Genomic DNA, 14,410 nt, shown 5'->3' with positions numbered 1-14,410 from the left:
GTATACAATTTATTGAAGATTAATAACGATTCAATTTTGAATGTTTATCAAATCTATTAAAAAAGTGTGCTAAAACAAAATAAATATGCTGTTTCTAAAAATGACTTTCATTCCACAAACTCTTCACCGCTATCCTTACAAACTAGGCATGTCTAGAAGATAAATTTGATCCATTTTCAAATTAATCCCCCAGATAATAGGCATAGCATAGATAAGGCATAGCTTGCTTCCCGTTACTTCAGCCAAGTGGTGGAAGCGTCTTTGCCTTCAAGATGGAGGGGAAATAAAACATTCAGTCCGTAGATGAACGCGCGCGCGGAACGCACGCGGCTGACGCGCGGCAAACGATGTATATGACTTAAAAAAAAATTAAAAAACAACAGATGAAGTTGTATTCAGCCAGTAACATAAGTGCGTTCATGTGGAACCAAGGGATTCTGTAATAACTTTTAACGCGGTGAGTAAACTGGATTCCTAGAATGTAAGGTGTTAAAGTAGTAGAAAAACGCGTAGACTAAGTATTCCAAAAACTTAATGAATGATAAGAGGTGTCTAGGCGGTCTTTAGCTCGTTGTTTACGAAGTATTTTTAATGAACATAAATAATGTGTTTGTCGGTGAACATTTAATCTTATAAGATTATGAATGAATGCGGCGTAAGTGCCGGCGTACATAAAGTTTATTTTCTTTTTTCCGCGGCGAAGGCATTGCTCCTAAGCTCCTAACTTGTATTCCAGGGTGGCTATTTTTATCTAACGCAAGTTTATTAGCACGCAAAGCCATGTTATGCTAATCAGATCACCTTCCCATGGTGTCATTTGCAATTAAATAACATGAGTTCCCACGTGATAAGACGTTTTGATAATATTTTTAAACGGTGCGGCATAACTTGATTTTTTTATTCATGTCATTATAATTACCGGGTGCAAGGTCCCTAGGGTGAGAAAAAACACGGAACGTACAAACGTGGATATTCTCGTAATCAATGTTTCTTTTACTACCTAAATATTTTCCCTTTTAAATATTTCCACACTTATAGGTATCTGTATATTTCAGATCTTAGGTCGTCGTTCTAGACATTATTTTATTAGTCGAAAGTTATCTATTTCACAACCATAACTTTTATATAGGTACCAGAACATTCTTTACAGTACATAGAGCTACTTTTCCGCACTAGTGCGTAAAATAGCACTTTTCGTGCGTATATCGAAACTTTAAAGTGCCATATGTACTGTAAAAAGTTGTTCGATACACATGCGAATAGGTAATTCGCAACTCGTGTCGATTTAAAACACTCCCTTCGGTCGTGTTTTAATTTATCGCCACTCGTTTCGAATTTCCTCTTTTTCGCACTTGTATCGAAAATAACTATTTTAAAACGTGATATATAAAAAAAGTTGTCATTTCCAAGCTCACGTTCGTGATTAAAAATAAGGAAATGCTATTGCTTACCATTTTACAAATGAATATCTACAAAGACTCTTTCATGTTTTTTGCGAACGTAATCGAAAGTTCACACTTTTAAATCAATTTGACAAAAAAATACTACGAAAGTTTTGTAACTTTCGTCGTATTTCACCGATTGTTATTGTGTCTCTATTATTTAGTAAAAAATAGAACTGATCAAAAAACCAGAAGAACGAAACGAAGAGATTGTATGGTAGGAAAATAACTGCCATCATAACTTGGTTTAATTTCCGGTTCTCGTAGACTTCGCCATTTATGGCACTATAGGTAATTTCACTGAAATAAAACAATTACAAACGTTATTATGACTGAAGGGACGATAGAACAAGGGGCCCGATTCGGATTTTGATCTAGATATCTATTAGATATCCATTAGACATCACCAAGATACTACAACGATATTATTAAGATCTAGCCTGTCAAATATCAAATATGACATTTCCGCGATTCTGGAGATACTCTTGAACGATTTCCACAATGTCTAAAACGTCTCGTTATGTATTTTTAGATCTCAACTATTTTGAAACGATCTTACTACGATTATTTAACGTAAAAGTGACATTGGTTGCCCGAATTGAGCTGCAAAAGATATGTAGTTGAAATCTAAACTACCAGGCCCCAATTTCACCACGCCGACATTTGTCAGTGACATATGTCGGGTGACAATTGTCAAGTGACAGGTGACAAGTGACAACTTCGTAAACTGTTTTTGTATAGAAGTGCTTATAAACATGACAGGCATTTAGTTACAATTGTCCAATTGACAATGATTTGGTGAAACAAGAGTAGTTTTTATAAGTCGACATATTTGTGAATTTGTCGGTAATTCTTGACATGAGATCGGAGCTGTGTCAGGCTTGGGTGACAATTGTAGTGTTTTCGTTGTTAGCAAACCCCGTTATCATCGTTGCAGTTCATTGAAAATAAACGTTCGCAAAACTGTGTACCCTAAATTCGCCTTTAGGGTACAAATAAAAATCGCTTTAAATCGCTTTTAAATTCTTCTTAACTAGCATTAAATCATAATTCCATTATAAATTGTAATTATTGCCTATGAAGGCGTTTAGTAATTCAACATTTAGGATTTGGAATAAGTCTCAGTATAGTTTTCATAATAAAAAAAAATATATAATGCGAAGTTGGGGACCGGTAGCGAAATTAGGTATGTTTAGATAGGTATTGTAAGTTAAATTTCCGACATGATTGTAAAATTGTTATGGAATAAATTATCTTATCTTATTGTTTTTTTAATAATTTACTTGGGCGAAGTTGGGCACTAACAGTAAAGTTAGGGTTTTGGTTAGTTAGAAAATGAATCTCCGCGAAAGCAATAGTGGTGATATTCTTATACAAGGGAATATATAAAGTACGAATAGATTCCTACTTTGACGTCACTGACTTTGCATTTGCAGAAAAAAATACTTAAAACGAACAAAAAAATAATGCTTTGACGCCTAGTCAACAAATAATGTAGGTATTGTAATTGTAATTAGCCTTTATTATTGAAGCTGGTACATAACATATATTAATTTGATTTATCAACTTTAGCTTCAACTCGTCCTTTGGCGTAGGCCTCCTCCATAGCTTTCCATTTGTTTCTTTCTTTTGCTGTTTGCATCCATTTACCTCCTATTCTTGTTAAATCATTCGACCATCTAAACTTTTGTGGGCCACTCTTTCTTTTATTATATCTAGGGCACCACTCTACAAGGTCTCTTGTCCACTTATCCAAGGTTTCTCTCATCATATAATGTAGGTATACGCTGCATTAAATGGAGTCGGGACACAGATGGGATCTCAATCAATATCATGTTAGTGATGACAACACGGCACATCGAAAGCAATTAACGATCTCTTGTGAAGAATTGACAAATATGTCGACTAGTAAACATTACCCTTGTTTCACAAAATAATTGTCATTAAATTTAAGATGGACAATTGTACTAAACTACCTGTCATGTTTATATGAAGTTCTATACAAAACAATTTACGAAATTGTCATCTGTCACCTGTCACTTGACAATTGTCACTCGACATATGTCACTGACAAATGTCGGCGTGGTGAAACAAAGGTCTGTCATTTTTTTGACAATTGTCGTACCTGTCAGCTTGGTGAAATAGGGGCCAGGTATCTAGTACATATCGTATCGTATCGTTCTCTTCTCTAGAACGGATCTCGTTTTCCGAATACCGCGGTAAGTATACTGGATAGAGTTATGGTTAGAGTGAGTGGAAGGAAAAGATTCGATTCGTACACCCCAGCAGGGCGTAACAGGATGGAGAGAAGATACTGGATATTAGAGTTTTAATAACAAATTAGACGGAAAAATATGCAGATATAGAACTAATCAACTCAAATGAAGAGTTCATAAATATCCACCTCCTACCTCACTACGGAAAAGCCAAAAAGGTATGAGCTGTCGCTTGATTAGTTTTTATGGCAATAAGCGTGATAGATAGGCTATTGTATTTTATAGATTTCCTAAAGGAGCCTTTACCACTTTTCTTTGTGAAAAATGTCTAAAAACTGGAACCCTTAGTCGGGTTAGTTGTGGGCAGGTACTAGGGTTACCAGATCCAAATTTGGAATTTCCTGACAAAATTCCTGATTTGCGAAAAATTTTCCTGACGCTCGTATGGGCGGACGACGGGGGGGTCTAGCGGTATGCGATATCTATGTATGCTTGATAAATAAATTTGAATAAAGTACCTTTTTAGGTACATATTGTTAATTCACTAAAATTCCTGACATTTCCGTATTCCGGCCGCATTCCTGACAAACAGCAAAAATTCCTGATGTGTCAGGAAAATTCCTGACGTCTTCTGGTAACCCTAGCAGGTACGGAGCAAATCTCACGCAGGCGGAGCGAAGGGTGCAGATATTATTAAATAAGCTGCCTATGGAAACATGATAGGTACAACCATACCATGAAACTGATATTCAGGTGTAGGAACTATCATGGTGGTTGTGGTATTTGCGGTAGGGGAACGGGACAATTCACACCAATATACAACACTACGGTAAACCTAAGTTCAAAAGTATTCATCATCGTTATATCAAATTAAAGCGGCCTCACCTGGTTCTTTACAACTTCTGTTTTTCATGATTTTTCTTACAAAGGATGACCTGACCATGATTCTTTGTCATAGCACAGTAAGCTAAAGAGTTATAAAAAATAAAAACTCCAAAGCCTGGGGATATGACTTATTATTGGTCGTATAATCGTCTAATGACAAACGTTCACCTGAAGCATACAATTATAAACCCCTTTAACAGACGACTCAGCTGAGCCAATTTAGTATTAACTACTAGCACTTACTCGTGTTATTTCAAAACAGGATATTATAGTTTTAAAATGTTTATCATGTTAGTCGTCCCTGCTCGGAATTATAATACCATCGTCACATTGACCATTTGTAAACCGTATTTCAAACGTCATAAGATCCACTAGTGGTTTTTAAGTGTCTTCGTTTATTACTAACAAGAATATTTAGCTGACCATAAAAAGACATTATGTGTTTGTAATAAAGTTTACGAATGATCAAGTATGCAGACGTGCGCGATTAGCCAGCTTTGCTGTTAGTTATTACCACACGCTCGGGGGCCTTCCTGTCGATGCCTAGTACTTAAAAGATAGCCGAGGGTGGTTGTTGGAGTACTTGGAGTGCTAGAAACATCTCATAAAGCCATTTAAAATAAATCGGTCAAGTGCGAGTCCTGACTAGCGGTATTAGGATTCCGTATATTGGATTTTTAAGAGAAACCTTGGTTTTTTATCAATTTTATCATGAAAGACTAGGTTCGTTGTATTGCACGTTTGTCTTGCAAATCGCGAGGTCTTTCGAGGCGAACTATATTATTTATCTGACAGGCTTAGTAGTCTATGATAAACTATTTCTAGCCAAATAGGTACATCATTAGCAGTCGTTACATTCAACTTATTTAGTAAGTAGAGTAGATAACTGTCTTATGAAAAGTACTTACAGTCGGTGAATTTTTCACAACTTTAGTACTTAGGTATATTAAAAGCTCTGATCGATGGTGTAGTGTAGACTGTATATATGTAACATAGGTTCTGATTGGCTCTTTCGGGTGCCTACGAGACTCTAAAAAGGCAACTATTCCTGTGTTGCAATAAAAAGCCAGTTCTCGTGTGACAGTGTGTGATAACATACATTGAGCTAGTATTAGGTGGATAGAACAGTATCTGACCATTCGCCATATAATAAAATAAGCCAATCATGCTTGTAACGTACGTCGCAACTGGACTGAAATGAGTACATTTCTGTAACAAACTGATGAATTGGCAGATTTTCGCGGCATTATGCAACAGCAGTGTATAAATGCATATTTACTGCTCAGCCGGCTGAGGAAATGGCTGCTGTCTATTTTTATGTACCATAATAATGGGTTTTATAATAATGCCCCGGTGTCGTGGGAGATTATCTGTCTTTTAGTGAGCTTTTAAAGTTATGGCTGATGGATGAGATGGATGTGCGTGCTCGGGACCGCATACCTATATTTTTTTTGTTTTTTTTGTCTGTTTTAATAATAATAAAAAAGTAAACGCTGAGTTCCCTCGAAAACAATATTGCTTTTATTACAAATAATGTTCAAATTTTTAAAGAGCATTTTAGACATATGTTGTGATTTTTTTTCTATCGAGTGAACGGTTGCCTCGAATCACTGAAGTCCCTAGAGAAAGGCCTTAACTATTCAAGCCAATAATTCAATTTTTGGCAAGCGTATTGTGATCTAATAAGTTTTTGGCAAAAGTTTAATTTTTGGTACAAGCTTTTATCGCTACTTTTCTTACAACAGACAACTAATACTCATCGAGACAATTCTAAAAACCCCTAACACAATTAGGTTGCGTTGTTTCATCACAGAGTTCCTATGGCCACCTCCTGTCTCCATCATCAGTTCAGCTCGATGGTACCATAATATTGCATTGTCACCCGACTTACATGTGTATGCAAAATTTCAGCTCAATCGGAAATTCTTGATAAGCTGGTTGGTTCTGACTGCGTGGATTGGTGTTGAAAAAGTGGTTCTTCTTTTTTTTTTCTTGCTTGATTTTTCCTTCTTTCTTGAGTGTTAGTTCCTTGTTGGTTCACTGGTCTGGGTCGCCATCAGATAACAAGATAGTACTTGTTGTATATAGTTTCGAGCAGGTGATGGGAGTAGAAGTTAAACACCTTATGTGTGTTAGTATAAGAACATTCTGAACGTTTATTCTCTAAATGCCTATTGTTTTATACACGTTAGGTTGCGCTGACACAAGCAATATGCGTTTATGTCGCAGTAAACCAAAGCGTTACTGCTAAACACTAAAAGTGGACATTTACCACATTACACCGGGAAGTGGATCAAATTTAACTTGCAAGATTCCATTACTTACTTAGTTACATACAGGTCGACCTAATAAAAGCGTGTTAAAAACGCGCTACATCTTTTCAAAAACCCCGAGGGTTACTGTCGCGGCGCTCTCGTGCTAAGCCTACTGGTCAAGTCAATCTGTTAAATACCGGTTAACTCACGATAATCAGATTTAACACTGACTTTGACTCCATTTTAGTTCTAGACTAGCTCAGACCGAGCGACAAGCAATTTTACGCATGTTATGCTTTGTACTCTTGGAGGATATAATCAAACGGAGACGCCATGTCTGTAATTTTCTGTACAAAACAGTCTGCCGATTTTTGCGGGGGAGGGGAACGTCAAATGTATGCGTAACGTAAAAATAGCCATGTCAGATAAACGTCAGTCCATACATTGTGTATAACCGTTGGCCGCCTATTTTCGACAGAGGGGAAAGCCTGTTAATGGCTACTCCGTTTAGTTGTATCCTCCAAGTTTGTACTGCTTGACTGGTTGCCCCGGGCACTTTAGAAACGGCTTTGTAAAAAGCTTACAATTATTATGTGATGCAAATATAATAGGTGCAGAAACACAATGGTGTTAAATCTACACTTTATTATAATTGCCGGCAGGCATGCAGCCATAACGTAATATTCTTCATTGTACTCTTGGTAAAAAATTATCTTTTACGGATATAGCTTATAGAATGTTTAAAGGAAACTTAACTTTATTATTTTTAATTAAGATTTAATCTCTAATAGTCATACATTTTGAGATGTGGTGATAAAGCTATCATAAGCATAAGTAACCATTACCTATCCGTAGATCATAGTGATACGCCTCGTTTGATACGTGGTCGATAAATGATAGAGACAAGAGATCCATAATTAGGGAAAGAAATAATAATAAGTTAGTAGGGAAAGGGATAATAAATAAATAAGTAAACGTAGCCCCACTTCGTAGTGCACGTTCGGTTATCGGGTCGCTCTGAGCTATACAAATCGTTTGCGTAGCTATACAACCTTTTCGACGCCGTGTCAAAGACAAAAGCTGTCTCAGACGCCACGTCACCGAAGTGTAAAAACTGAACTGAAATTGAACTTTATGCATATGCACCTAGGTTTATGTTGCTCTGTGTCCGATTAATACGTCTTTGGCGTTGGACCTGCGGTGCGTATACATCGGTCATTGGCGTCCAAAAGGTTAAGGAAAGATCGTGGAGATAAAAGGCACGCAAACCTACTGACACTTACCTCGAACCCGTGTTGCCTCTCTGTCGCACCTGTAAATTCGTACGTAAGTGTGACAGGGACACGTCGAACGTGGTTCGCGGTAGGCCCTCAGACTAAAGAAAAGTTCTCTTTCCTTCCGGAGAGTTAAGAACAGTAGAATCTAATTTCTGACTGTAGTTTATATGCCATACATAGTTTTGAATGTTAGGAGTTTTACAAATGGTGTGAGCATCAAATTCTCACAATAACTTTAAAATAAAATTAGAATAGATTCGGACCACGCTAAGGTTTCATGCCAAGTACTACGTCAAGTATGGATGGAGCTTAAGAGCCCATCAACGTTCACACTAGCGCCACTGCTAAATAATCGTGATTATTTAAATTTAACGAAAGATATTTAAAAAAAGGGGCCGCTACGTACTGTATCTGTTATTAAAGTACCTTTTGAATACATCAAAATAGTTTCTATGTTGCTGGATTCGTCAGTCTATGCGGCCAAAGTTAAAACGGCCGTTGTTTTGAGTTCATAAATGGACGAATCCAGCAACATAAAAACGATTCAAAAGGTACTTTAATAACAGATACAGTACGTAGCGGCCCCCTCTTATTAAATATCTTTCGTTAAATTTAAATAATCACGATTATTTAGCAGTGGCGCTAGTGTGCACGTTGATGGCCTCTTAATGCATTCTTAACTGCCAAGTTTGTGCAACATTGGCGTGGTCAGTATCTAAACCTTTGTATGCTGGGTGAAGTCTCTTGGACAAACATTAGAATTGTAAGACGTGAAACCTCCTGTAGGTAGTCCCTTGCCGGATAGCTGGAGTCTCATTTCAGATTATTAAACTTGTTTTAATGCTTTGGGCACTTAATTACCCATTCAGCCGGCACGTTCCGTTCCGGCAGATAACGTAATGGATCATAGTTTGTATTCCGACCGCAGCAAGGAAGCACCGTGAGCATTCTAATCATCTTTCACGCTCGAAAAACCTCCGACTTGTTTAAAAAAAAGTTGATTTGATTTTGTTTTTCGAGTTGTTGGAATTCGAATTATGATAATTATGATGTTTTTTTTGTATGTATTTTCTGTATGAAGGGCAATGCCCGCTAGAAAGTGAATAATAGGGGAATTTAGTTATCTCCGATTACCCAATGGAATGACTAATAGCTTTTATAAAGGAATAACTATGTATTTACATTGTTCGCGTTATTACGAGTAATTGGTTAGATTGCTATTACAAGTTTTTATTCAGCTTATCATCGAGTGTTGTTATATAGTGTCGTCTTGGTACTGACTGTCTTTATAAATAAGAAATCTAAATTTAATGGTAGTATGCCTAAAGCGCAAGTTACGGAAAAATATTTTCAAATGTAAGTAAATTATCCGAATCCGGAACGATGTCCCGGAATTTAGCCACGACTCGCTTAGAAGAATTTAGAAGTAGGTATAATAGAATAGGGCCCGTCGTAGGGTCCGTAGGGCCCGTCGTCCGGGAACCTAGAACCTAGAATTGACATAGAAGAGCAACTGCCATCTGACCTTTCAACCTATTAGGTCTTATTGGTCCGGTTTCCCCACGCTGTTTTCCTTCACAAAAACTAAATACATATCGATACAATAATTAAATAAATACAGACTGCAGCGTTACTGACACACTGTATTTTTGATCATGTTTAGTAGGTATTAAAATGTCTATAGCTTTTTTCTACTCCCGTACTTTTAATTGTCATTTAAACCTTTATAACCCTACCTTATAGTTGTCAAGACAAGTCTTTAGTCTATTCCCTAAAAAAGAATTTGGGCATACACGCAGTATCTTTTTGGCGATTTTACGATACTTCGTGTAATGACCACTTAAAAAATATTGAATGAAATACAGTGTTGCCAACCTTATTTTAAATGTCATCTCTAACAAATAAATGAACCATAGACATTTTTTTTTTTTTTTTTTTTCATTTATTTAACTTGGGAGTTTTAGCAATGCGCTAAGCCACCCCCGTAATACAAAATATACATGTATATAACTACAACAATTTAACTATATATTTAAGGTTACTTAAAGGTACTTGTTAAATGTTATTTAACAATGAGGAAAAATAAATATTAAGCAGTTCCTTGGCATCATCAGATGATGGTGAGGCCAAGGTACTGTTACACCATCCTACGTTACTACTATTACTACTGACACGACCGCGCCGCCGCTGAGCAGCGCTCCGGACACATTCCGCCAGTACGTGTACTACATCCTCCACTATATTACAGTTTGGGCAATTAGGTGAATCTGATAACTTCATTAGATATTTAAATTTGTTAGTAGGTATGTGTCCGGTACGCAGTCGAAGCAGTGATACAATGTACTTTCGTTTTATTTCCATGTTTTCAAACCACGGGTAACGAGGAAGGTCGTGCTGAATGGTTTTGTACCAAATCCCTTTAATTAATGACCGCTCATCGTAATATTCCTTCCATTGTAGACGGCACTTTTCTTTTGCTACTCTCAAGATCTCACTGTGCACAGGTAAACATTCATATTCATTTCCTTCACTGATGGCTAGTTTAGCAGCGAGATCCGCTTCCTCGTTACCCGCTAGGCCTATATGTGAGGGTACCCACTGCATCACAACTTTTTTATTCGCAGCTTGAATCTTACCGATGGTTTCCAGGATATGATAGGCTATCGGTAGACCTCGACTTCTCGAGGTTAACCGAGCCAAATGTAACAAGGCACTTTTAGAGTCCGATAATATGACAAATTGATTATAGTCCACCGATAAGATATACGCTAAAGATTCTGAAACAGCAATTAGTTCCGAATGCATTATTGATATGTTGGCGCTTATTTTAAATTTAGCACTTAAGTCCATCTGTGGGTCGAAGAAAGCCGCGCCAGAACCGGTTTCCTCCCTGGAACCATCGGTAAAAATCTTATAACATGTAGCATACTCCTTACTTAGTAACATACTACATTTGTTTTTTAAAGTGACTGCACATAACTGTTTTTTAGCAACGTTAACCCCTTCACATAGACATTTATTTTTTTAAATTTCATTTATTCATTCTTTTCCCGCCCATTTTTGCTACTTCTTGAATTAAAAATATTTGTTAAATTTACAATTTTATTTCAAAGTAAGTAAGTGCTTGGTCGTCGAAAAAATATTGTATGCAACGTTGTTTAACTGAGTCAAAAAAGGCGAGTAGCGTGAGTAACAATTTGAGGCGAAGCCGAAAATTGTTAATAAAAGACGCCACGAGTATAATAGTAGTTTATGCAACAGTGATATAAGGGTTCTTAAAATTCAAGGGTCGAAGTTACAAAACGAGACGTAGTCGAGTTTTGTAAAAAAAGACCCGAGAATTTTAAGAACCAATTATGAGCTGTTGCATACATTACTTTTTCTATGACAGCTGCAGCAAAAAAAAAAAAAATTATTGTAAATGAAAACATACCTCTTTCAATCAAGATGGTCGGAACTTGTATCTTTAAAAAAAATAAAGCAGTTGTATTATACTCATAAGATGACTGCTAGCTATCATAGCTAGTCATCTTATGAGCCTATAGACAAATCATTCAAATGACATTGCTTTAGATATCACTGTCAGTCATTTAATTGACACATTTAAGTGCTGGAGTAGAAAAAATACTATTATCATTGCTTCTTACAGTGAAAATGTCGATTCGCAATGCAACATGTGGTTTACAAAACGATAATGGGCCGTAGAAGTTTCACAAAAAGCGGATCGTTGCAAAAACACAATGCAACTGCGAACATTATGGTTTCGAGATGTTACAATCGTGTGGGGAAATGGGAAAGTGTTACTGTTCATCTCATACGACTGTCATACAGGTGAACCGTTTGTAATGTTATTTTTGTTTAGGGACTTCAGGGCCAACTAGCGTTGGTACCTACATCACTATCACTATCATCACTACATAGTATGTATAAAACAAAGTCGCTTCCGTCTGTCTGTCTGTCTGTATGCTTAGATCTTTAAAACTACGCAACGGATTTTATTGCGGTTTTTTTTAACACATAGAATGATTCAAGAGGAAAGTTTATGTATAATTTGTTAACCCGTGCGAAGCCGGGGCGGGTCGCTAGTAATAAATAATTGACGAAGAAAGAGCCTAAAGAACACTCATAGGGTACTAAGTACATTTTTGTTTTGGTTCGCTGCTTTAGTATTTCCCCATAAGCCAAATGGCAAAAAACGGAACCCTTATGGATTCGTCATGTCTGTCTGTCTGTCTGTCCGTCCGTCCGTATGTCACAGCCACTTTTTTCCGAAACTATAAGAACTATACTGTTGAAACTTGGTAAGTAGATGTATTCTGTGAACCGCATTAAGATTTTCACACAAAAATATACTTAGAGAACTAAAACTCAAAAAATATTTTTTCATCAAACTCATACGTGTGGGATATCTATGGATAGGTATTCAAATTGATATTGAGGTTTCTAATATCATTTTTTTTTTAATTGATTAGTTTGCGCGAGAGACACTTCCAAAGTGGTAAAATGTGTGTCCAAAGTGGTAAAATGATAAAACTAAAAAAAATATGATGTACATTACCATGCAAACCTTCACTGAAAATTGGTTTGAACGAGATCTAGTAAGTAGTTTTTTTAATACGTCATAAATCCCCTAAATACGGAACCCTTCGTGGGCGAGTCCGACTCGCACTTGGCCGCTTTTTTAGGGTTCCGTAGCCAAATGGCAAAAAACGGAACCCTTATAGATTCGTCATGTCTGTCTGTCTGTCTGTCTGTCTGTCTGTCCGTCTGTCCGCCGTATGTCACAGTCACTTTCCTTTTCACTCCGAAACTATAAGAACTATACTGTTGAAACTTGGTAAGTAGATGTATTCTGTGAACCGCATTAAGATTTTCACACAAAAATAGAAACAAAACAAGAAATTTTTGGGGTTCCCCATACTTAGAACTGAAACTCAAAAATTGTTTTTTCATCAGACCCATACGTGTGGGGTATCTATGGATAGGTCTTTAAAAATGATATTGAGGTTTCTAATATCATTTTTTTCTAAACTGAATAGTTTGCACGAGAGACTGTAACTTCTAAAATAACAGAATGATAAAACTAAAAAAAATATATAATGTACATTACCATGTAAACTTCCACCGAAAATTGGTTTGAACGAGATCTAGTAAGTAGTTTTTTTTAATACGTCATAAATCGCCTAAATACGAAACCCTTCATGGGCGAGTCCGACTCGCACTTGGCCGCTTTTTTGTTTAAAGTTTTTACCTGATACCGTTTCGCAATACAATCAAACTTAGTCCGTATCTTCAGTAATTAAAGTTGTTAACCAGGTGAAAAGAGGCTATCGTAATCGGCTTAGACGCGCGCTTGCAACAGATCCGGGCAATGTCTTCATTGTATTGTAACACATTGGTGCATACAGGATAAAAAAAACTGGCACATATCCTTGCAGCGTAGCGTTGTCATTGATTGAGATAAAGAGGAGCTCCGACACAAGAATAAACCATTTTTATGCGGTTTAATTTTGTCTTTAATTTTGCCAATTTAATGTCTTAGATATTATTTCTTTTGCGTTAAAAATTCGTTGAAATTTATATTTGACGCTACTCCGCCGAAACTTATAAAAAGCTTCTCGGATTCAGAATTTTTATGTTGTTTGTTACTCTCAAGAATTTTATGTACTTAAGTTAGCAGTTTTATTTATGTATAAGCATACTAACCCGAGCGCATAATATTAAATCATGTTGGTCTTAGAAGTGAGCTTAAAAAGGTTATTATCACTTTTTAAATACCTACGCCAGTTAGGCATTAGGTAAGTAAGTAAAACTATATACTGTACGGATCTCGAATTAAAAAAAATCTTGTAGAGTCGGACCAAGCTAACTCTACATTGCATTTGTAATGACAAAGTGGTAAATCGTCATTATGTCAAATATCTATCAAAATATGACGTTTATAATGACACTCCCTCACTTTGTTCCATTCAAGTCGGTGCAAAGTTAGCTAAAACGGACTCTAGTCGCTGTAGATATTGCTTGCAAATGTGAATGGGAAGGTGCCCATTTGTTTTACCACCCTGTATAAGTAACAACCTGTATATACAGTGCACCGTACGTCCAACGTATCCGACCATTGTTCTAAACTGGCCATCTCTCCACATTGTTTATGTTGAGAAATACCTAGTGATGTATTGGTTCGTGCGAGGCTAGCCTACCCTCACAAAACCTAACCTCGAACCTTACTGCCCATTAAAATGTTAACCATATAGACACAGGTACAAGGCTGCTTTTGCAATACCTTCATTAAGTGAGATAGGATGTTGTGAGAGTAACAAGTAGAAATTTCATGC

At 36.7% G+C, this 14,410-nt stretch overlaps 1 protein-coding gene across 1 annotated transcript in view; it reads left to right on the top strand.

The window, feature by feature from the left end:
- The first annotated feature begins 217 nt into the window (after positions 1-217).
- The window catches only part of LOC134653416 (uncharacterized), a 58,179-nt gene continuing 43,986 nt past the window's right edge, over positions 218-14,410 (top strand). Inside the window, exon 1 of the mRNA XM_063508777.1 lies at positions 218-457. The gene's annotated coding sequence lies outside the window, so the exon portion shown is untranslated. The remainder of the gene's footprint in view (positions 458-14,410) is intronic.

Source organism: Cydia amplana, chromosome 13 (assembly GCF_948474715.1).
Source record: "Cydia amplana chromosome 13, ilCydAmpl1.1, whole genome shotgun sequence".
NCBI lineage: Eukaryota > Metazoa > Arthropoda > Insecta > Lepidoptera > Tortricidae > Cydia > Cydia amplana.
This window is presented reverse-complemented; position numbering and strand designations above follow the sequence as displayed.